Source organism: Eumetopias jubatus, unplaced genomic scaffold (genome assembly GCF_037043125.1).
Source record: "Eumetopias jubatus isolate StellerSeaLion01/CBP00866 unplaced genomic scaffold, mEumJub1_p1.0 scaffold_10, whole genome shotgun sequence".
Taxonomy (NCBI): domain Eukaryota; kingdom Metazoa; phylum Chordata; class Mammalia; order Carnivora; family Otariidae; genus Eumetopias; species Eumetopias jubatus.
Genome location: NW_028274816.1, coordinates 3,171,241 through 3,193,709, shown reverse-complemented (window position 1 = coordinate 3,193,709; position 22,469 = coordinate 3,171,241).

Genomic DNA, 22,469 nt, shown 5'->3' with positions numbered 1-22,469 from the left:
GATCAAAAAGAAAAGAGAAATGACCCAAATCCACAATATCATGAAGGAAAGAGGAGCGATCACAAGCAACACCAAAGAAATACAAACAATTATAAGAACATATTATGAGCAACTCTATGCCAGCAAATTAGATAACCTGGAAGAAATGGGTGCATTCCTAGACATGTATCAACTACCAAAATTGAACCAGGAAGAAATAGAAAACCTGAACAGACCTATAACCACTAAGGAAATTGAAACAGTCATCAAAAATCTCCCAAGAAACAAAAGCCCAGGGCCAGATGGCTTCCCAGGGGAATTCTATCAGACATTTCAAGAAGAATTAATACCTATTCTCCTGAAACTGTTCCAAAAAATAGAAATGGAAGGGAAACTTCCAAACTCATTTTATGAGGCCAGCATTACCTTGATCCCAAAACCAGACAAAGACCCCATCAAAAAAGAGAATTACAGACCAATATCCTTGATGAACATGGATGCAAAAATTCTCACCAAAATACTAGCCAATAGGATCCAACAGTACATTAAAAGGATTATTCACCACGACCAAGTGGGATTTATCCCTGGGCTGCAAGGCTGGTTCAACATCCGCAAATCAATCAACGTGATACAATACATTAACAAAAGAAAGAACAAAAATCATAGGATCCTCTCCATAGATGCAGAAAAAGCATTTGACAAAGTACAGCATCCTTTCTTGATCAAAACTCTTCGAGTATAGGGATAGAGGGTACATACCTCAATATCCTAAAAGCCATCTATGAAAAACCTACAGCGAATATCATTCTCAATGGGGGAAGGCTGAGAGCTTTTCCCCTAGGGTCAGGAACACGGCAGGGATGTCCACTCTCACCACTGCTATTCAACATAGTATTAGAAGTCCTAGCCACAGCAATTAGACAACAAAAAGAAATCAAAGGCATCCAAATCGGCAAAGAGGAAGTCAAACTCTCGCTCTTTGCAGATGATATGATACTGTATGTGGAAAACCCAAAAGACTCCACCCCAAAACTGCTAGAACTCATACAGGAATTCAGTCAAGTAGCAGGCTATAAAATCAATGCACAGAAATCAGTGGCATTCCTATACACCAACAACAAGACAGAAGAGAGACAAATCAAGGAGTCGATCCCATTTACAATTGCACCCAAAACCATTAGATACCTAGGAATAAATCTAACCAAAGAGGCAAAGGATCTGTACTCAGAAAACTATAAAATACTCATGAAGAACTTGAAGAAGACACAAAGAAATGGAAAAACGTTCCATTCTCATGGATTGGGAGAATCAACATTGTGAAGATGTCAATGCTACCTAGAGCAATCTACACATTCAATGCAATCCCCATCAAAATACCATCCACTTTTTTCAAAGAAATGGAACAAAGAATCCTAAAATTTGTATGGAACCAGAAGAGACCCAGAATAGCCAGAGGAATACTGAAAAAGAAAAGCAAAGCTGGCGGCATCACAATTCCGGACTTCCAGCTCTATTACAAAGCTGTCATCATCAAGACAGTATGGTACTGGCACAAAAACAGACACATCGATCAATGGAACAGAATCGAGAGGCCAGAAATGGACCCTCAACTCTATGGTCAACTTATCTTTGACAAAGCAGGAAAGAATGTCCAATGGAAAAGAGACAGTCTCTTCAACAAATGGTGTTGGGAAAATTGGACAGCCACATGCAGAAGAATGAAACTGGACCATTTCCTTACACCACACACAAAAATAGACTCCAAATGGTTGAAAGACCTAAACGTGAGACAGGAGTCCATCCAAATCCTAAAGGAGAACACAGGTAGCAACCTTTTCGACCTTAGCCGCAGCAACTTCTTCCTAGAAACATCGCCAAAGGCACGGGAAGCCAGGGCAAAAATGAACTGTTGGGATTTCATCAAGATAAAAAGCTTTTGCACAGCCAAAGAAACAGTCCACAAAACCAAAAGACAACCGACAGAATGGGAGAAAATATTTGCAAATGACATATCAGATAAAGGGCTAGTATCCAAAATCTATAAAGAACTTATCCAACTCAACACCCAAAGAACAAATAATCCAATCAAGAAATGGGCAGAAGACATGAACAGACATTTCTCCAAAGAAGACATCCAAATGGCCAACAGGCACATGAAAAAGTGCTCAACATCGCTCGGCATCAGGGAAATCCAAATCAAAACCTCAATGAGATACCACCTCATACCCGTCAGAATGGCTAAAATTAACAAGTCAGGGAACGACAGATGTTGGCGGGGATGTGGAGAAAGGGGAACCGTCCTCCACTGTTGGTGGGAATGCAAGCTGTGCAACCCCTCTGGAAAACAGTATGGAGGTTCCTCAAACAGTTGAAATTAGAGCTATCGTTCGATCCAGCAATTGCACTACTGGGTGTTTACCCCAAAGATACAAATGTAGGGACCCGAAGGGGTACGTGTACCCCAATGTTTATAGCAGCAATGTCCACCATAGCCAAACTGTGGAAAGAGCCAAGATGCCCATCGACAGATGAATGGCTAAAGAAGAGGTGGTATATATACACAATGGAATATTATGCAGCCATCAAAAGGAATGAGATTTGCCATTTGCAACGACGTGGATGGAACTGGAGGGTGTTATGCTTAGTGAAATAAGTCAATCAGAGAAAGACATGTATCCCACGACCTCACTGATATGAGGAATTATTAATCTCAGGAAAGAAACTGAGTGTTACTGGAGTGGTTGGGGGTGGGAGGGATGGGGTGGCTGGGTGATAGACATTGGGGAGGGTATGTGCTACGGTGAGCGCTGTGAATTGTGCAAGGCTGTTGAATCACAGTTCTGTACCTCTGAAACAACGCAACATATTTTAAGAAAAAAGAAAAAGAAGAAGATAACAGGAGAGGAAGAAAAGGGGAGTATGTCAGAGGGGGAGACGAACCATGAGAGATGATGGACTCTGAAAAACAAACGGAGGGTTCTAGAGGGGAGGGGGGTAGGGGGATGGGTTAGCCTGGTGATGGGTATTGAGGAGGGCACGTTCTGCATGGAGCACTGGGTGTTATGAGCAAACAATGAATCATGGAACACTGCACCAAAAACTAATGATGTAATATATGGTGATTAACATAACAATAAAAAAAATAAAAAAAAAAAAGTCCATGTCTCCATTGATGTTGTATGTAAATAATGAACCACTGAATTCTACTCCTGAAACCAATATTGCACTGTAGGTTAACTAAAATTTATTTTATTTTATGTTTTTAAAATTCAAGTTAGTTTACATATGGTGAGTGTATTATTAGTTTTAGGGTAGAGTTTAGTTATTCATTAGTTGCATATAACACCCAGTGCTCATTACATCAAGTGGCTTCTTTTTTTTTTAAATTTTTTTATTGTTATGTTAATCACCATATATTACATAATTTGTTTTGGTGTACTGTTCCATGATTCATTGTTTGTTCATAACACCCAGTGCTCCATGCAGAATGTGCCCTCCTCAATACCCATCACCAGGCTAACCCATCCCCCCACCCTCTTCCCCTCCAGAAACCTCAGTTTGTTTTTCAGAGTCCATCATCTCTCCTGGTTCGTCTCCCCCTCTGACTTACTCCCCTTCATTCTTCCTCTCCTGCTATCTTCTTCTTTTTCTTTTTTCTTAAAATATGTTGCGTTATTTGTTTCAGAAGTACAGATCTATGATTCAACAGTCTTACACAATTCACAGCGCTCACTGTAGCACATATCTTCCCCAATGTCCATCACCCAGCCACCCCATCCCTCCCACCCCCAACCACTCCAGCAACCCTCAGTTTGTTCCTGAGATTAAGAATTCCTCATATCAGTGAGGTCATATGATACATGTTTTTCTCTGATTGACTTATTTCACTAAGCATAACACCCTCCAGTTCCATCCACGTCGTTGCAAATGGCAAGATCTCATTCCTTTTGATGGCTGCATAATATGCCATTGTGTATATATACCACCTCTTCTTTATCCATTCATCCGTCGATGGACATCTTGGCTCTTTCCACAGTTTGGCTATTGGGGACATTGCTGCTATAAACATTGGGGTGCACGTACCCCTTCGGGTCCCTACATTTGTATCTTTGGGGTAAATACCCAGTAGTGCAATTGCTGGATCGAACGATAGCTCTAATTTCAACTGTTTGAGGAACCTCCATACTGTTTTCCAGAGGGGTTGCACCAGCTTGCATTCCCACCAACAGTGTAGGAGGGTTCCCCTTTCTCCACATCCCCGCCAACATCTGTCGTTCCCTCACTTGTTAATTTTAGCCATTCTGACGGGTGTGAGGTGGTATCTCATTGAGGTTTTGATTTGGATTTCCCTGATGCCGAGCGATGTTGAGCACTTTTTCATGTGCCTCTTGGCCATTTGGATGTCTTCTTTGGAAAAATGTCTGTTCATGTCTTCTGCCCATTTCTTGATTGGATTATTTGTTCTTTGGGTGTTGAGTTGGATAAGTTCTTTATAGATTTTGGATACTAGCCCTTTATCTGATATGTCATTTGCAAATATCTTCTCCCATTCTGTCGGTTGTCTTTTGGTTTTGTGGACTGTTTCTTTTGCTGTGCAAAAGCTTTTTATCTTGATGAAATCCCAATAGTTCATTTTTGCCCTGGCTTCCTGTGCCTTTGGTGATGTTTCTAGGAAGAAGTTGCTGCGGCTGAGGTCGAAGAGGTTGCTACCTGACATCAAGTGGCTTCTTAATACCCATTACCCAATTACCCCATTCCCCCATCCACTTCCCCTCCAGCAACCCGCAGCTGAGAGTCTCTTATGGTTTGCCTTCCTCTCTATTTTTATATTATTTTATATTTCCCTCCCTCCACATGTTCATCTGTTTTGTTTCTTAAATTCCACATATGAGTGAAATCATCTGGTATTTGTCTTTCTCTGACTTTTTTCACTTAGCATAATACATTCTAGTTCTATCCACATTATTGCAAATGGCAAGATCTCATTCTTTTTGATGGCTGATTAGTATTCCGTTGTATACCTATACCACATCTCCTTTATCCACTTATCCACTGATGGAAATCTGGGCTCTTTCCATAATTTGGCTATTGTGGACACTGCTGTTATAAACATTCGGGTGCATGTGCCCCTTTGAATCACTATGATTGTATCCTTTGGATAAATACCCAGTAGTGCAATTACTGGGTTGTATGGTAGCTCTATTTTTAACTTTTTGAGGAACCTCCATACTGTTTTCCAGAGTGGCTGCACCAGTTTGCATTCCCACCAACTGTGTAAGAGGGTTCCCCTTGCTCTGCATCCTTGCCAACATTTGTTGTTTCCTGACTTGTTAATGTTAGCCATTTTGACTGTTGTGAGGTAGTATCTCATTGTGGGTTTGATTTGTATTTCCCAGATGCTGAATGATGTTGAGTATTTTTATGTATCTGTTAGCTATTTGTATGTCTTTTTTGGAGAAATCTCTGTTCATGTCTTCTGTCCCTTTCTTGACTACATTTTTTTGGGGGGGTTGTTGAATTTGATAAGTTCTTTATAGAGTTTGGATACTAGCCCTTTATCTGTTTTGCATTTGCAAATATCTTCTCCCATTCTGTCAGTTGTCTTTTAGTTTTGTTGACTGTTTCCTTTGCTGTGCAGAAGTTTTTATCTTGATAAAGTCCCAGTAGTTCATTTTTGCCTTTGTTTCCTTTGCCTTTAGAGACGTGTCTTGCAAGAAGTTGCTGTGGCCAAGGTCAAAGAGGTTGCTGCCTGTGTTCTCCTCTAGGATTTTGATGGATTCCTATTCTCACATTTGGGTCTTTCATCCATTTTGAGTCTATTTTTGTGTATGGTATAAGAAAATTGTCCAGTTTCATTCTTCTGCATGTGGCTGCTCAGTTTTCCCAACAATATTTTTTGGAGAGACTGCCTTTTTTTCCATTGGATATTCTTTCCTGCTTTGTCTGAGGTTAGTTGACCATATCTGGGCTTTTATTCTGGGTTCATTTCTGGGCTTTCTATTTTGTTCCATTAATCTGTGTGTCTGTTTCTGTGCAGTACCATACTGTCTTAGTGACTATAGCTTTGTAATATAGCTTCAAATCCTGAATCATGGTGCCTCCAGCTTTGCTTTTCTTTTTCAGGATTGCTTTGGCTATTCAGGGTCTTTTCTGGTTTCATACAAATTTTAGGATTGTTTGTTCTAGCTTTGTGAAAAATGCTGGTGCTATTATGATAGGGATCGAATTAAATGTGTAGATTGCTTTGGGTAGTATAAATATTTTAACAATGTTTATTTTTCCAATCCATGAGCATGGAATATCTTTCCATTTCTTTGTGTCCTCTTCAGTTTGTTTCATAAACATTCTATAGTTTTCAGAGTACAGATGTTTTACCTCTTTGGTTAGGTTTATTCCTAGGTAACTTATGGTTTTTGGTGCAATTGTAAATGGGATGGATTCCTTGATTTTTTTTTTTTTTTTTTACTGCTGCTTCATTATTGGTGTATAGAAATGCAACAGACTTCTGTTATTTTTTCTGTGTTATTTTATATTCTGCGACTTAGCTGAATTCTTGTAACAATTTTTTGGTGAAGTCTTTTGGGTTTTTCCTCATAGAGTATCATGTCATCTGGGAAGAGTGAGAGTTTGATTTCTTCTTTGCTGATTTGGATGCCTTTTATTTCTTTTCATTGTCTGATTGCTGAGACTAGGACTTCCAGTACTATGTTGAACAACAGTGGTGAGTGTGGAAATTCCTGACCTTGGGGGAAAAGCTCAGTTTTTCCCCATTGAGGATGATACTGCCTGTGGGTTTTTCAATGATGGCCTTTATGATGTTGAAGTATGTTCCCTTTATCCCTACACTGCTGAGAGTTTTGATCAAGAAAGGATGCTGTATTTGGTTAAATGTTTTTTTCTGCCTCTATTGAGAGGATCATATGGTTCTTATTCTTTCTTTCATTAATGCGGTGTATGACATTGAGTTGCAGATGTTGAACCTCCCTTGCAGCCCAGGAATAAATTCCACTTGGTCGTTGTCAATTCTCCTTTTGATGTACTGTTGATCCTATTAGCTAGTATCTTGGTGAGAATTTTTGCATTCATGTTCATTACAGATATTGGTCTGTAATTCTCCTTTTTCATGGGGTCTTTGTCTGGTTTGGGGATCGAGGTAATGCTGGCCTCATAGAATGAGTTTGGAAGTTTTCCTTCCATTTCTGTTTTTGGAACAGTTGAATTTGGAAGTTTTCCTTCCATTTCTGTTTTTGGAACAGTTTCAGAAGAATAAGTGTTAATTCTTCTTTAAATGTTGGGCGGAATTCCCCTGGGAAGCCATCCAGCCCTGGACTCTAGTTTGTGGGGGAGATTTTTGATTACTGATTCATTTCTTTCCTGGTCTGTAGAGGTTTTCCACTTTTTCCACTTTCAGTTTTGGTAGTTTATATGTTTCTAGGAATGTATCCATTTCTTCCAGGTTGCCTAATTTGTTGTCACGTAATTGCTCATAATATTCTTTATAATTGTATTTCTTTGGTGTTAGTTGTGATCTCTCCCCTTTCATTCATGATTTTATTTATTTGGGTCTTTTCTCTTTTCTTTTTGATAAGTCTGGCTAGGGAGGGGTTTATCTATCTTATTAATTCTTTCAAAGAACCAGCTCCTAGTTTCATTGATCTGTTCTGTTTTTTTTTTTATTTCTATATTACTGATTTCTGCTCTAATCCTTATTATTTCTCTTCTCCTGCTTGGTTTAGGTTTTATTTGCTGTTTTTTTTCCATTTCCTATAAGTGTAAGTTTAGGTTGTGTATTTGAGACTTTTCTTGCTTCTTGAGGAAGACCTATATTGCTGTATATTTCCCTCTTAAGACTGCCTTTGCTGCATCCCAAAGGTTTTGAAATATCATTGTTTTCATTTTCATTTGCTTGCATGTATTTTTTAAAATTCTTCTTAAATTTCCTGGTTGACCCATTCATTCCTCAGTAGAATGTTCCTTAACCTCCACATTATTTGTGGTTCTTCCAATTTTTTTTCTTGTGGTTGTCTTGAAGTTTAATATTATTGTGGTCTGAAAATATGCATAGTATGATCTCAGTCTTTTGTACTTTTTGTCAGGTTGAGTCCTGACCCACTATGTGATCTAGTCTGGAGAATGTTCCATGTGCACTTGAAAAAATGTGTATCCTGCTGCTTTAGGATGAAATGCTCTGAATACATCTGTTAAGTCCGTCTGGTCCAGTGTGTCATTCAAAGCCCTTGTTTCCTTGTTGATCTTCTGCTTACATGATCTGTCCATTGCTGTGAGTGGGGTGTTACAGTCCCTACAATTATTGCATTATTGTCAATGAGTTTCTTTAAGTTTGTTTTTAATTGATTTATATAATTGGCTGCTCCCAAGTTAGGAACATAAATATTTACAATTGTTAGATCTTCTCGTTGGATAGACAACAAGTCTATTATGATACAGTGTCCTTCTTCATCTCTTATTACAGTCTTTTGCTCAAAATCTAGTTTGTCTAATATAAGGATGACTACTTCAGCTTTCTTTTGATGTCCATTAGCATGATGAATGGTTCTCCACCCCCTCACTTTCAATCTGGAGGTGCCTTTGGATCTAAAATGAGTCTCTTGTAAGCAGCATATGGATTGGTCTTTTTTTTTTTTTCATCCATTCTGATACCCTGTGTCTTTTGATTGGAGCATTTAGTCCATTTACATTCAGAGTAATTATTGAATAATATGAATTTAATGCCATTGTATTATCTGTAAAGTTGCTGTTCTTATATGTTGTCTCTGTTCCTTTCTAGTCTTTGTTACTTTTGGTCTCTCTTTCCACTCAAAGTATCCCCTATAATATTTCTTGCAGGGCTGGTTTAGTGTTCACAAAGTCCTTTAGTTTTTATTCATCTTGGAAACTCTTTATCTCTCCTATTCTGAATGACAGCCTTGTTGGATAAAGTATTCTTGGCTGCCTATTTTTCCCATTTGGCACATTGAATATATCATGCCAGTCTTTTCTGGCCTGCCATGTCTCTGTGGATAGGTCTGCTGCCAGCGTTATGTGTCTACCCTTGTAGATTAAGGACTTTTTCTCCTGAGAGACTTTCAGAATTCTCTCTTTATCTTTGTATTCTGCAAATTTCACTGTAATATGTTATGGTACTGACTTGTTTTTGTTTATTTTGATCTGTGCCTTTTGGACTTGAATGCCTGTCTCTTTCCCCAAATTAAGGAATTTCTCAGCTATAATTTGTTCAAATAAACCTTCTGCTTCTTTTCCCCACTCTTCTTCTTCTGAGACTCCTATGATATGGATATTAGTTTGCTTTCTGGAGTTGCTGAGTTCCCTAAATATGCCTTCATGATCTAATAGTTTTTTTTCCCTCTCTTTTCAACTTCATTATTTTCCATAATTTTATCTTCTATAGCACCTATCCTCTCCTCTGCTCTTTCAGTTCTCATAGTGATTATATCCAGTTAGTTTTGCATCTCAGTTATAGCATTTTTTATTTCAGCCTGATTAGTTTTTAGGTCTTTTATCTCTGTAGCAAGGGTTTCTCTGGTGTCTCCTATGCTTTTTTCAAGTCTAGCTAGTATTCTTATAACTGTTGTTCTAAATTCTTGTTCAGATATATTGCTTATCTCTACTTTGAGCAAGCACCTTACTGTGATAGCTTCTTGACCTTTCTTTTGGGGAGAATTCCTTCATCTTGTCATTTTGGCTAAATTTCTATCTTTTACATGTTATGAACTCATAATTTCTTGCATCTCAGAGTAATGCTATATTAAAAAGTGGTCATAATTTGTACAGGGCCTGGTACTTCAGGGAGTGTTTCTGGTGTATGCTGTGTGCACTCTGCTGTTGTGTTTTGGCTGCTCTTTCCCACAGGTCAGTTCTCTGCAGAGTTCCTCCTTGCTTGCAGTGGGGAGTGTTTGGTCCTTTCAGTAGATGTACTTTGATTTGTTTGTTGAAAAAAGCCTCTAAAAAAAAAGAAGAAAGAGAGAAAGAAAGAAGGAAAGAATGAAAGGAAGAAAGAAAAGAGAGAAAAAGAAAAGGAAAAAAAATCACACCTGATCCAAAAATAAGAGAAAAGGAAAAGGAATGAAAAAGCAAACAGACAATCAAAAAAACTATAAGCCAAATTCCAAAGAAAAAAGAGAAAAAAATAAAGAAAAAGAAAAGAAAAAATAAGCCTACAGGTGCCTGGATGGTTCACTTGGTTAAGCCTCCAGCTCTTGGTTTTGGCTGAGATCATGAGCTCATGATCTGTGGGACTGAGCCTTGCATAGGATTCTGCGCTCAGAGGGGAGTCTCCTTGAAGATTCTCTCCCTCTGCCCCTCCCCTTGCTCTCTCTCTCTCTGTCTCAAAATAAATAAATAAACTTAAAAAAAAAGAAGCCTGATCCAAAGAGAGAGAGAGAGAGAGAGAGAGAGAGAGAGAAAGGAAATGAAAAAAACCCTAACAAACAAAAAACTATAATTCTGATTCCAAATTAAAAAAAAGAATAGGAGAAAAAAAATACAGTCTGGTCCTATTTCCTCCAGAACTGAAGGGGCAGTGAGGCACTGTATGATCAGTAGACTTGGTGCATGAGGTGTGCTGCCTGTGCTGTTCTTCTTGGGGATAAGCCTATTGCGCTGGCTCAGAGTCAATCCTGCTCCATTAGAAAAAGCATTTGCTAAGCACAGGGGTATGGCATTTGACGTAAGTGGTGTCCACCTCCACTGGGGACTGCTGTGTTTCTCTCTTATGTTGACAATGTTGGTAGCGGATGTAAAATTGTGACACCCCACTCTGTCATCCTTGGACAGGGGATCTCACACACTCCTGCTGTTCAGGAAGCCCTCAGAGATAAGCTAGGGTCGAGGGTCCTTAGCAATCCTGGCACCACAACTCTCCTGCGTTTATCTCTGGTATGGCTGGGATTCAAAACTCCAAATCTTAAAGTAGCTGCATCACTTGGATCCACTCCCTCCTCTGGGTTAGAGGCTCCCTGAGCTCTGACTAGGGCTCTTTGTTCCAGAAAAACAGTACCCCACTTGTGTGATGTGCAGATTCTACGCTTTGGCAACCCAAAAGCAGTGACCAGGTTATCCAGCCTCTGTGCGCACCTTTGTTCACTGCTGATGAAAGGCTGTTTCCGGATGCCTGCAGGATCTTTTGTCCTTGGAGAAGATATATACCCTTTTCCAAATGTACTCCAGGAAGGGGAAGGATCTCTCCCAGTGTGGCCCCTGAGATCCTTACACCACTTTGTGTGTGCTCCTGGGCCAGAGCTGTCCTTCTTTCCAGGAGCGCACACTATAGCAACTCTCCTGGGAAAGTTGCACACTTCCAAAAGCTCAGAGTTTGAGCTACACTCACTATTTGCAATAAACCTGTGCTACTCAATTCCCCCAGTTCTCCAATCTGTGGTCTGAGAGGTTTTCTTCTTGTGTGAACCGGATGCTTCACTCTCTCAATCCATCTCTCCCTCTCTCCCTTTTCTCTCCCTGCCAAAAGTGTTCCCTCCCATCTGTAGCACAGCAACTTTTCTTTCTCCCAGTTCACTTCCAGGCACCCTGTACCTGCCACATTGTCTCCCTCCAACTATAGAAATCCTTCTTTGAATCCTCAGATTGATTTCCTGAGTTTTCCAAGGGATTTGACCTCAAGACAACTGTGTTCAAGGACTGAGGAAAGCCCCAGGTACACCTACTTCTCAGACATCTTAATTCCTTTTTAACTAACTAGAATTTAAATAAAAATTTGAAAAAAATAAAGTCTGCTCTCACTTGGCTGTCATTTCTGAATTTGTTTTAATGGAATGATTTTTATTCTAGTCATTCTAGTCATATTTTCTTTTTTCTGTCTAGTAGTTTTTCCTCCAACATCTTATTATAAAAAATTTAACCTACCACCTAGATTCTGCAGTTGACATTTTATTATATTTGCTTTATCTCATATTTATCTGTGTAGTAATTTTTAAATCAAAATTTTAATTTTTGGATATTGTGGATTTTACATTGCCGAGTGCTGGATTTTATTGTGTTCCTTCTAGGGATGTTTGATGCAGTCCTGGCAGTTAAATTATGTCCTTAGATTACATGAAGATTCACCATTTTGAGACTGGTGAAGCTTTGTTAGGTTGGGCTTAAAGTATCCTTCCTGGCTAGTTTATCCCTACCACTAGTCCATGCCCCTCTGGGCTCCAAATGGAAAGTCGTGGATGTTCAACAAAAGTCTCCGCTCCTCCTGGGGAACCTGAACATCTCCTAGATCAGGGTAAGCTCTCTTGACACTCTTTGCCCAGCCTTGTAGAGTTTCTTCTGGCACAAGTGAGATTTAGTGTTTAACAACAGACTAGAGGGCGTTCCTATGTAGATTTTTGGAATTCTTTCTTTGTGTATCTTCTTCCTTTCTGGTTCTCTGCCCTGCAAATTCCAGAAGCTCAGCCCGTTGAATTTAATCTCTGAAGAGAGCAGAGGGCATTAACTGAGAATTATTAAACTCTACTTCAAAATTTATGTAATTATGTATAGAAAACTACAGAAATTGTTCAGCGTGGTTCTGCTATCATCGTGCAGTTTCTTTTTTACTAAGATTATAGTGAAAACACTTGGTCAGGCATGGTTCACCTTTGTCTTCTGCTGTTTTGTTCAAGTTCTGCTGCTATTTCTCTGTGTCTCTCAGTGTTCTTATATTAATACTCTCAATTCTGAGTGTCTTCTTATATTAGAGAACTTCCTTCTTTTTTTAAAAATTTTTCATAGTAAAAGGTTAAAAGAAAACACACATAAAATTAGAGAGCATAGAATAACTACTCCCCTAATCGCATCACCCATCTTCAACATTTACCAACTGTTGAAGTTTCTTGATCCTAATTGCAAAATATCGTCAGATTTTACATCTGCAATTTCTCTAAAGCAATAGTTGTTAACCTTGGCTGCATATTAGAATCACTGGGAAAGCTTTCAAAAGATCTATTCCTAAGCCACATTCAAGACCAATTAAATCTGGATCTCTGCTGGTGGGACCTTGGCATCCTTAGTTTATAAAGCTCCCCATGTGATCCCAGTGTGCAACCAATGTGGAGAACTGCTACTCTAAGGTCATCTTATGATGAGTCTCCATCAGCTGCATCCTAGGGAGGTCTCACTGTCTTCCAGTAAGGTGTGTAGAGAGCTGTCCACTGGTCACTGATAAGGGGTGGCTGAGTCTGGCTGTGTTTGTGGGAAGCTGTTGCTCAGCTGTGCTCTATGACTAAATACCTTTTGCTTGGGGGTTCTGGATGCTGTCCTTTGTTGATGTGATGGTAGGGAGAAGGATTTGTTCAATGTTTTTTTGGTGGGGATCACCACTTCCAAATTAGATTTGGGATATGTTAGGCAGAAACACAGGCACCAAAGGTGTTTAAATAAAGATTTTATTTATTTATTTATTTGAGAGAGAGAGAGTGTATGTGCATGAGCGAGAGAGCACAAGAAGGGGGAGCAGCAGAGGGAGAGAGAGAAGCAGGTTCCCTGCTGAGCAGGGACTCCCAACAGGGGGCTCTATTCCAGGACCCCTGGAACCATGACCTAAGCTGAGTGACTGAGGCACCCAGGCACCCCTTGAGTGTTCTTAATAGAGCAGTCAACAGCTTCTCCAGCAGCTTGGTGCTAATGTATGTTTATTTATTTATTTTCCCATTTTCTTTTTTTAAAAGATTTTTTTATTTATTTGAGATAGAGAGGGAGAGAGAGAGGGCATGAGTGGGGGTGTGGGCAGAGGAAGAGGGAGAAGCAGGTTCTCCACTGAGCATGGGTCCCAATGCGGTGCTCAATCCCAGGACCCTGGAATCATGACCTGAGCCAGAGGCAGACACAACCGACTGAGCCACCCAGGCACTCCTATCCCCCCCCCTTTTTTTACTTTACTTTGAGTCTGTGGTAACTGTGTGAGGTAGGTATCATTTTAGAGATGGAAACAAAGTTACATAATATTAGAGAGCTGAGCTCAAGGTTATGGACACTATTAGTAGGCGCTAAACCAGGACTAGTTCCCAGGTTTTTGCTTCTTATGCCAGTGCTCTCTCCCTTACATGGAGTGTCTCCTCTGAGTAGACTATGAGCATGTTGTGGATCCTAGGGAGAAAACTTAGAATACTACAGGTGATTCTAGTGCTCAGTGCAGGAATTTTATCTATATGGCCATGAGTTCTCCTTGTTCAGGGCTGTCTCAATGGCACACTTGTACTATTGGTCATAGTAGGCCTTGGTGGGATTTAGGGAAAGAGGTCAAATAACTTTGAAGAAAGATGGCCCTATAAACATCTATAGGAGAGAGAAGCGTGCTATGCACTGCTGTGGGAGAGTAAATTCAGCCACTTTCAAGGGGAATTTGGTAGTATCTATTAATATAAGTGTGTAAGCCCTATGACTGAGCAGTTTCACTCATAGAGGTCTACTCTAGAAAAATACTCACTGTGCCTTGGGCTGGAAGTATGATCCATTCATCAAAGCATTGTTTGTAATAGTGAAAAATTTGGAACAAGTTAAGTGTTTATTGTTATTACTAAGGCAATTACTAAGCCTTTAATGTTAAATGGATAATGGCATAAAATTACTCTGAAATATTGTGCACGAGTTAACAGTAATAAGTAGATTTATGTATACTAATATGTAAAGACATCTAAGATATAGTATGGAGAAAAAAAGAAAGTTGTAGAAATGAAAGTACAATATGAAATCATTTACATGAAACAAAATGAAGAAGAAATAAAATAATGTATACATGCACTGCATAAAAAGAGTCTGGAAGGAACATATACCAAATTGGTAATGGTAGTTATTTCCAAAATGGAGAGAGGAGATTTGTCTTAGGGATGGGTAGTAAAAGGGTACTTTAACTGAATGTTTACTATTATTTTAAAAATGAATGTTTTAGTGATCTAAATTAAATACAGGTTTCTTGAAACACAAATGAACACCTATTAAGCCAAACTGGCCTTTTATTCAGTGCCACCTATAAGACATTGCTTCCTGAGAAGTGAAATACTTATGTAAACTCAGTAGAGCCTATTTCATCTTTCCCCTTCCCAGACCCATCTTACATTTAATTTGGCTCAAGGGCCATTGAACCATACTTAAAAAGATCAGGAACAATCTAGTAATTGTCTTGATTTTAGCAAAAAGTCAAGTGTGATTCAGTAGGCAGATGACACTTGACTTTTCTAGAGTGCTGTTTACAGGGGTTCTTGATTTCTCCTTGTGCTCTAACAAGGATGGGTGGGAGCAATGGCACATCACACACCTGCAGGCCAAGTTGTGCCACTGTCACCAAAACCCAAGCTCAGTTTTTTTTTTAAGATTTTGTTTATTTATTTGAGAGAGAAAGAATAAGAGAGAGAGAGAGCACAAGAGGGGGTAGGATTAGAAGGAGAAGCAGGCTCCCCACTGAGCAGGGAGCCCGATGTGGGACTTGATCCTGGGACTCCAGGATCATGACCAGAGCCAAAGGCAGTCGCTTAACCAACTGAGCCACCCAGGTGCCCCCAAGCTCAGTTTTGATTGGAAAGGAATTTGAGCTTTTTTCGGAAGGCTGGCAACTTGGGGGAGAAAGCAGACTCTTGTCCAAAAGCCAACTCTGAGATTTCTACCTGGCTCAGGAGTTTTTGTTTTATTATTTTTCTGAAAAATTTTAATAGTTTTTATTCTGTCTTTTCAAATTTTTTTAAAAATTTTATTTTATTATGTTACGTTAATCAACATACATTACTTCATTAGTTTTTGATGTAGTGTTCCAAGATTCATTTATTGCGTATTAACACCCAGTGCTCCATTCAATACATGCCCTCTTTAATACCTATCACCAACTAACACATTCCCTCACCCTCGTCCCCTCTAGAACCCTCACTTTGTTTCTCAGAGCCCATAGTCTCTCATGGTTCCTCTCCCCTTCCGATTCCCACCCCTCCCATTCATCCCTTTCTACTATCTTCTTCTTCTTTGTAACATATAATGTATTATTTGTTTCAGAGGTACAGGCCTGTGTGAACAGTTTTACACAACTCACAGCACTCACAATAGCAAATACCCTAGCAAATGTCTATCACCCAGCCACCCATTCCCTCCCACCCTCCACCACTCCAGCAAACCTCAGGTTATTTCCTGAATTAAGAATTCTACATATCAGTGAAATCATATGATACATGTCTTTCTGTGATTGCCCTATTTCGCTCAGCATAATACCCTCCAGTTCCATCCACATTGTTGCAAATGGCAAGATTTCATTCTTTTTCATGGCTGCATAATATTCCATTGTATATATACACCACACTTCTTTATCCATTCATCTGTCGATGGACATCTTGGCTCTTTCCACAGTTTGGCTATTGGGGACATTGTTGCTATAGACATTGGGGTGCACGTACCCCTTCAGATCCCTACATTTGTATCTTTGGGGTAAATATCCAGTATTGCAATTGCTGGGTCATAGAGTAGCTTTATTTTCAACTTTTTGAGGAATCTTCATACTGTTTTCCAGAGTGGCTGCACCAGCTTGCATTCCCACCAACAGTGTAGGAGGGTGCCCCTTTCTCCACATCCCCGCCAACATCTGTCGTTTCCTGACTTGTTAATTTTAGCCATTCTGACTGGTGTGAGGTGGTATCTCATTGAGGTTTTGATTTGGATTTCCCTGATACCGAGCAATGTTGAGCACTTTTTCATGTGTCTGTTGGCCATTTGGATGTCTTCTTTGGAAAAATGTCTGTTCATGTCTTCTGCCCATTTCTCGAATGAATTATTTGTTCTTTGGCTGTTGAGTTTAAGAAGTTCTTTATAAATTTTGGATACTAGCCCTTTATCGGATATATCATTTGCAAATATTTTCTCCCATTCTGTCGGTTGTATTTTGGTTTTTGGACTGTTCCTTTTGCTGTGCAAAAGCTTTTTATCTTGATGAAGTCCCAATAGTTCGTTTTTGCCCTTGTTTCCCTTGCTTTTGGTGATGTTTCTAGGAAGAAGTTGCTGCGGCTGAGGTCGAAGATGTTGCTGCCTGTATTCTCCTTTAGGATGTTGATGGACTCCTGTCTCACATTTAGGTTTTTAACCATTTTGAGTCTATTTTTGTGTGTGGTATAAGGAAATGGTCCAGTTTCATTCTTCTCCATGTGGCTGTAAAATTTCCCAACACCATTTGTTGATGAGACTTTTTCCCATTGGACATTCTTTCCTGCTTTGTCAAAGATTAGATGACCATAGAGTTGACGGTCCATTTCTGGGCTCTCTATTCTGTTCCATTGATCTATGTGTCTCTTTTTGTGCCAGTACCATACGGTCTTGATGATGACAGCTTCGTAATAGAGCTTGATGTCTGGAATTGTGATGCCGCCAGCTTTGCTTTTCTTTTTCAACATTCCTCTGGCTATTCGGGGTCTTTTCTGGTTCCATACAAATTTTAGGATTATTTGTTCCTTTTCTTTGAAAAAAGTGGATGGTATTTTGATAGGGATTGCACTGAATGTGTAGATTGCTCTAGGTAGCATTGACATCTTCAACAATACTTGTTCTTCCAATCCATGAGCATGGAATATTTTTTCATGTCTCTATGTCTTCATCAATTATATTTAATGAGTATTTTATCGTTTTTGGAGTACAGATTCTTTGCCACTTTGGTTAGATTTATTCCTAGGTATCTTATGGTTTTGGGTGTTATTGTAAATGGGATCGACTCCTTAATTTCTCTTTCTTCTGTCTTCTTGTTGGTGTATAGGAATGCCACTGATTTCTATGCACTGGTTTTATATCCTGCCAATTTACTGAATTCCTGTATGAGTTCTAGCAGTTTTGGGGTGGAGTCTTTTGGGTTTCCAACATAAAGTATCATATCATCTGCAAACAGTGAGAGTTTGACTTCTTTGCCAACTTTGATGCCTTTGATTTCTTCTTGTTTTCTGATTGCTGTGGCTAAGACTTATAATACTATGTTGAATAGCAGTGGTGATAGTGGACATCCCTGCCGTGTTCCTGACATTGGGGGGAAAGCTCTCAGCTTTTCCCCATTGAGAATGATATTTGCTGTGGGTTTTTCATAGATGGCTTTAATGATATTGAGGTATGTACCCTCTATCTTTATACTCTGAAGAGTTTTGATCAAGAAAGGATGCTGTACTTTGTCAGATACTTTTTAAAAAATTTTTTTTATTGTTATGTTAATCACCATATATTACATCATTAGTTTTTGGTGCAGTGTTCCATGATTCATTGTTTGTTCATAACACCCAGTGCTCCATGCAGAACGTGCCCTCCTCAATACCCATCACCAGGCTAACCCATCCCCCTACCCCCCTCCCCTCTAGAACCCTCAGTTTGTTTTTCAGAGTCCATCATCTCTCATGGTTCGTCTCCCACTCTGACATACTCCCCTTTCTCCCTCTCCTGTTATCTTCTTCTTTTTCTTTTTTCTTAAAATATGTTGCGTTATTTGTTTCAGAAGTACAGACCTGTGATTCAACAGTCTTGCACAATTCACAGCGCTCACCGTAGCACATACCCTCCACAATGTCTATCACCCAGCCACCCCATCCCTCCCACCCCCAACCACTCCAGTAACACTCAGTTTCTTTCCTGAGATTAAGAAGTCCTCATATCAGTGAGGTCATGTGATACATGTCTTTCTCTGATTGACTTATTTCACTCAGCATAACACCCTCCAGTTCCACCCACGTCGTTGCAAATGGCAAGATCTCATTCCTTTTGATGGCTGCATAATATTCCATTGTGTATATATACCACCTCTTCTTTAGCCATTCATCTGTCGATGGGCATCTTGGCTCTTTCCACAGTTTGGCTATTGTGGACATTGCTGCTATTAACATTAGGGTACACGTACCCTTCGGGTCCCTACATTTGTATCTTTGTGGTAAATACCCAGTAGTGCAATTGCTGGATCGAACAGTAGCTCTAAGTTCAACTGTTTGAGGAACCTCCATACTGTTTTCCAGAGTGGTTGCACCAGCTTGCATTCCCACCAACAGTGGAGGAGGGTTCCCCTTTCTCCACATCCCCGCCAACATCTGTCGTTCCCTGACTTGTTAATTTTAGCCATTCTGACGGGTGTGAGGTGGTATCTCATTGAGGTTTTGATTTGGATTTCCCTGATGCCGAGCGATGTTGAGCACTTTTTCATGTGCCTGTTGGCCATTTGGATGTCTTCTTTGGAGAAATGTCTGTTCATGTCTTCTGCCCATTTCTTGATTGGATTATTTGTTCTTTGGGTGTTGAGTTTGATAAGTTCTTTATAGATTTTGGATACTAGCCCTTTATCTGATATGTCGTTTGCAAATATTTTCTCCCATTCTGTCGGTTGTCTTTTGGTTTTGTGGACTGTTTCTTTCGCTGTGCAAAAGCTTTTTATCTTGATGAAATCCCAATAGTTCATTTTTGCCCTGGTTTCCTGTGCCTTTGGCGATGTTTCTAGGAAGAAGCTGCTGCGGCTAAGGTCGAAAAGGTGGCTACCTGTGTTCTCCTTTAGGATTTGGATGGACTCCTGTCTCACGTTTAGGTCTTTCAACCATTTGGAGTCTATTTTTGTGTGTGGTGTAAGGAAATGGTCCAGTTTCATTCTTCTGCATGTGGCTGTCCAATTTTCCCAACACCATTTGTTGAAGAGACTGTCTTTTTGCCATTGGACATTCTTTCCTGCTTTGTCAAAAATAAGTTGACCATAGAGTTGAGGGTCCATTTCTGGGTTCTCGATTCTGTTCCATTGATCTATGTGTCTGTTTTGTGCCAGTACCATACTGTCTTGATGATGACAGCTTTGTAATAGAGCTGGAAGTCCGGAATTGTGATGCCGCCAGCTTTGCTTTTCTTTTTCAGTATTCCTCTGGCTATTCTGGGTCTCTTCTGGTTCCATACAAATTTTAGGATTATTTGTTTCATTTCTTTGAAAAAAGTGGATGGTATTTTGATGGGGATTGCATTGAATGTGTCGATTGCTCTAGGTAGCATTGACATCTTCACAATGTTGATTCTCCCAATCCATGAGCATGGAACGTTTTTCCATTTCTTTGTGTCTTCTTCAATTTCTTTCATGAGTATTTTATAATTTTCTGAGTACAGATCCTTTGCCTCTTTGGTTAAACTTATTCCTAGGTATCTTATGGTTTTGGGTGCAATTGTAAATGGGATCGACTCCTTGATTTGTCTCTCTTCTGTCTTGTTGTTGGTGTATAGGAATGCCACTGATTTCTGTGCATTGATTTTATAGCCTGCTACTTTACTGAATTCCTGTATGAGTTCTAGCAGTTTTGGGGTGGAGCCTTTTGGGTTTTCCACATACAGTATCATATCATCTGCAAAGAGTGAGAGTTTGACTTCCTCTTTGCCGATCTGGATGCCTTTGATTTCTTTTTGTTGTCTGATTGCTGTCGCTAGGACTTCTAATACTATGTTGAATAGCAGTGGTGAGAGTGGACATCCCTGCCGCGTTCCTGACCTTAGGGGAAAAGCTCTCAGCCTTTCCCCATTGAGAATGATATTCGCGGTAGGTTTTTCGTAGATGGCTTTTATGATATTGATATATGTACCCTCTATCCCTATACTCTGAAGAGTTTTGATCAAGAAAGGATGCTGTACTTTGTCAAATCCTTTTTCTGCATCTATTGAGAGGATCATATGATTCTTGCTCTTTCTTTGTTAATGTATTGTATCACGTTGATTGATTTGCGGATGTTGAACCAGCCTTGCAGCGCAGGAATAAATCCCACTTGGTCATGGTGAATAATCCTTTTAATGTACTGTTGGATCCTATTGGCTAGTATTTTGGTGAGAATTTTTGCATCCATGTTCATAAGGGATATTGGTCTGTAATTCTCCTTTTTGATGGGGTCTTTGTCTGGTTTTGGGATCAAGGTAATGCTGGCCTCATAAAATGAGTTTGGAAGTTTCCCTTCCATTTCTATTTTTTGGAACAGTTTCAGGAGAATAGGTATTAATTCTTCTTGAAATGTCTGATAGAATTCCCCTGGGAAGCCATCTGGCCCTGGGCTTTTGTTTCTTGGGAGATTTTTGATGACTGTTTCAATTGCCTTAGTGGTTATAGGTCTGTTCAGGTTTTCTTTTTCTTCCTGGCTCAATTTTGGTAGTTGATCCATCTCTAGGAATGCACCCATTTCTTCCAGGTTATCTAATTTGCTGGCATAGAGTTGCTCATAATATGTTCTTATAATTGTTTGTATTTCTTTGGTGTTGCTTGGTGATCTCTCCTCTTTCATTCATGATTTTGTTGATTTGGGTCATTTCTCTTTTCTTTTTGATCAGTCTGGCCAGGGGTTTATCAATCTTGTTAATTCTTTCAAAGAACCAGCTCCTAGTTTCGTTGATCTGTTCTACTGTTCTTTTGGTTTCTAGTTCATTGATTTCTGCTCTGATCTTTATGATTTCTCTTCTCCTGCTGGGTTTAGGCTTTATTTGCTGTTCTTTCTCCAGCTCCTTTAGGTGTAGGGTTAGGTTGTGTATTTGAGACCTTTCTTGTTTCTTGAGAAAGGCTTGTATTGCTATATACTTTCCTCTCAGGACTGCCTTGGCTGTATCCCAAAGATTTTGAACAGTTGTGTTTTCATTTTCATTGGTTTCCATGAATTTTTTTAATTCTTCTTTAATTTCTTGGGTGACCCATTCATTCTTTAGTAGGATGCTCTTTAGCCTCCATGTATTTCAGTTCTTTCCGACTTTCCTCTTGTGATTGAGTTCTAGTTTCAAAGCATTGTGGTCTGAAAATATGCAGGGAATGATCCCAATCTTTTGGTATCGATTGAGACCTGATTTGTGACCTAGGATGTGATCAATTCTGGAGAATGTTCCATGGGCACTAGAGAAGAATGTGTATTCCGTTGCTTTGGGATGGAATGTTCTGAATATGTCTGTGAAGTCCATTTGGTCCAGTGTGTCATTTAAAGTCTTTATTTCCTTGTTGATCTTTTGCTTAGATGATCTGTCCATTTCAGTCAGGGGGGGTGTTAAAGTCCCCCACTATTATTGTATTGTTGTCAATGTGTTTCTTTGCTTTTGTTATTAATTGCCTTATATAATTGGCTGCTCCCATGTTCGGGGCATAGATATTTACAATTGTTAGATCTTCTTGTTGGATAGACCCTTTCAGTAGGATATAATGTCCTTCCTCATCTCTTATTACAGTCTTTGTTTTAAAATCTAGTTTGTCTGATATAAGGATGGCCACCCCAGCTTTCTTTTGGTGTCCATGAGCATGGTAAATGCATTTCCACCCCCTCACTTTCAATCTGGGGGTGTCTTTGGGTCTAAAATGAGTCTCTTGCAGACAGCATATGGATGGGTCTTGTTTTTTAATCCAATCGGATAGCCTGTGTCTTTTGATTGGGGCATTTAGCCCATTTACATTCAGGGTAACTATTGAAAGGTATGAATTTAGTGCCATTGTATTACTTGTAGGTAACTGTTAAGTGTCTGTTGTCTGTGTTCGTTTCTGCTCTTTGCTGCTTTTAGGTTCTCTCTTTGCTTAG